Raw genomic sequence first — 2,116 nt, forward strand, 5'->3', positions numbered from 1 at the left:
CCACAGTGGACAGCATTTGTCCAGACCTTCCCAGAGAAGGGCCGGGTGGTTGGCCACGTGCTTCCAGGCGGTGCCCTCTGCTGGGGACTCCCAGGCAAAGGGCCTCCCACCCGAGCCTTAGTGTTTGGTCCCAGCACTCTCTACTGCTCCCAGGAGAGCCGGGAGGATCAGAGGAGATGGCAAAGGGACAGAGCCAGAGGTCACTGGTGTTGACTGATGCACCCACTTCTCTTCCTTCCTTAGTTGGACAGGTTCGCACTCACAAATGTACCCTGAGGCTGTTCCATGGCCGCCCTGCACTGTGGCCAGAGCAGGGTAAGATCTGACCCTGGCTTCCCAGGTGGCGCTAGTGGTAAAGAATCTGCCTGCCACTGCAGGAGATGAAAGAGACATGGGTTCAATCCCTGGGTTTTGAAGATCCCTTGGAGAAGGAAATGGCAACCTGCTCCAATATTCTTGTCTGGAAAATTCCATGGACAGGGAAGTCTGGTGGACTATAGTCCAGGGGGTCGAAAAGAGTCACACACAGCTGAGCACACACACTGCCCTCAAGGTACAATCGTTTGGCGTCCTGCCTTCAAATGGCCCCGACCCCTGGAAGTTTCACAACCTAGAGGAGTCTGTCTGCTCTCCCTGGCTGCCTCTCCCCTGCCCCACAGGGCCAGCCAGTGCGTGCCTGTGGCTGCTTCTCACTACCTCCCAGCCCTAGGGAGAGGCTGGTGCAGTCTCTGAGCTGGGATAGACGTCCAGCTTGCAGTGGGTGTGTGTGGCGGTCTCCCCTATGCTTGACCCAGCTCTTAAACCTTGGCTCTCTCTCTGGCACCCTGTATCCCACACACCGTGAACACTCATGCTCGTGGTGGGGACTGTCCCCGGCTGTACCTGGAAAGGAGGTGTACAGGCTTTCTCTATTTTTCCCAAATCTCTCAGGATTCTGGCCCACTAGTGGGGCCGGGGAGGGTCCTTTTCTCAGAAACCCAGCAACTTTAAACTCTTTGGACGCCTCCTCCCTGGACTGGAGGATCTTTATCTGGATGAGAACCGGGGCGGGGTCGGGGGGTGGGGAGGCATACCTGGCCCTTTCCATCTACTCCTTTCATACTGGGTCGCTCCTGAGTATAAAGGTTGGGAGCTAAAAAGCCCCAGACGGAAGAGTTGGGCTTTTCTTGGATCATACCTGGATCGGTAAGAGGAAACAGGTTATAAAAAGGAAGGAGTTCTTGGTTATTAGTTCAAAGATACCCTTTGGCCACCCTGGGCACACTTCCCATTTTCCGCTTGACCGGAACTTTTCGCACACAGATTTTCAACCACTCCAACTCTAGCTCCTTCGGACCTGGATCAACGCCTAGGACATTGCACCCGCCGTCCCCCACTGGGGCTTCCCCTTGGTCTGAGTGGCAGCCTCGGGTCCAGCCGTGTGCTCTTGACTCGCAGACACAGGCCTCCCTGTGTACCCACGGTCCTTTTCACCTGCCCCGTGAAGGGAGACACCAGTTTTGGAGGTTGGGGCTTCCAGAGAGAAGTCTGGGAACAGTCGGCGTAATACAGAAATTTAGAGGCTGGGATGGGGTTTCCAGGAAGGTTTAGGGAGAAAAGAAGGGGCCTGGGACTGCGCGCGGAAGAAGGCCATTATTCGCCAAGGAGGGCGGACAAGACAGCAGGATTTAGCGCCGCCGCCAGGACAGTAAGAGAGGAGGAATTAAGGTTGCCAGGGACAACGCGTTCTGGGCGGAGCTGCTGTTGGGGTGGAGCTTGAGGCGGTGTGGGCGGAGCCTGGGGAGGCGGGGAGAGGGCGGGGCTGAGGGGGTCTGGGCCAGAAGCCTAATTGTGATTGGTGGAGATCACGTGCTCTGGGCGTGGCCTAGAGACTGGGCGGAGCACTATTGCTGTTGGGGCGGAGCTTAAGCGTGGGCGGGGCAAATCTGGGGCCGGCCCCGAGTGCTGGAGCCGGAGGCGGAGACGTGGTTGGCGGGGACCAAACGCCCTGGGAGGGGTCGGAACTGGCGGGGGTGGAGCCGAGCGGGTGGGGGCGGTGCTGGGTCGCGCCGGGCCTGGGGCCGAGGCGGCGCGCGGCTCTGACAGCTGAGTCGGCTCGCGGCCTCCCGCCCCCTCC

The sequence above is a fragment of the Budorcas taxicolor genome, chromosome 21 (genome assembly GCF_023091745.1).
Source record: "Budorcas taxicolor isolate Tak-1 chromosome 21, Takin1.1, whole genome shotgun sequence".
NCBI lineage: Eukaryota > Metazoa > Chordata > Mammalia > Artiodactyla > Bovidae > Budorcas > Budorcas taxicolor.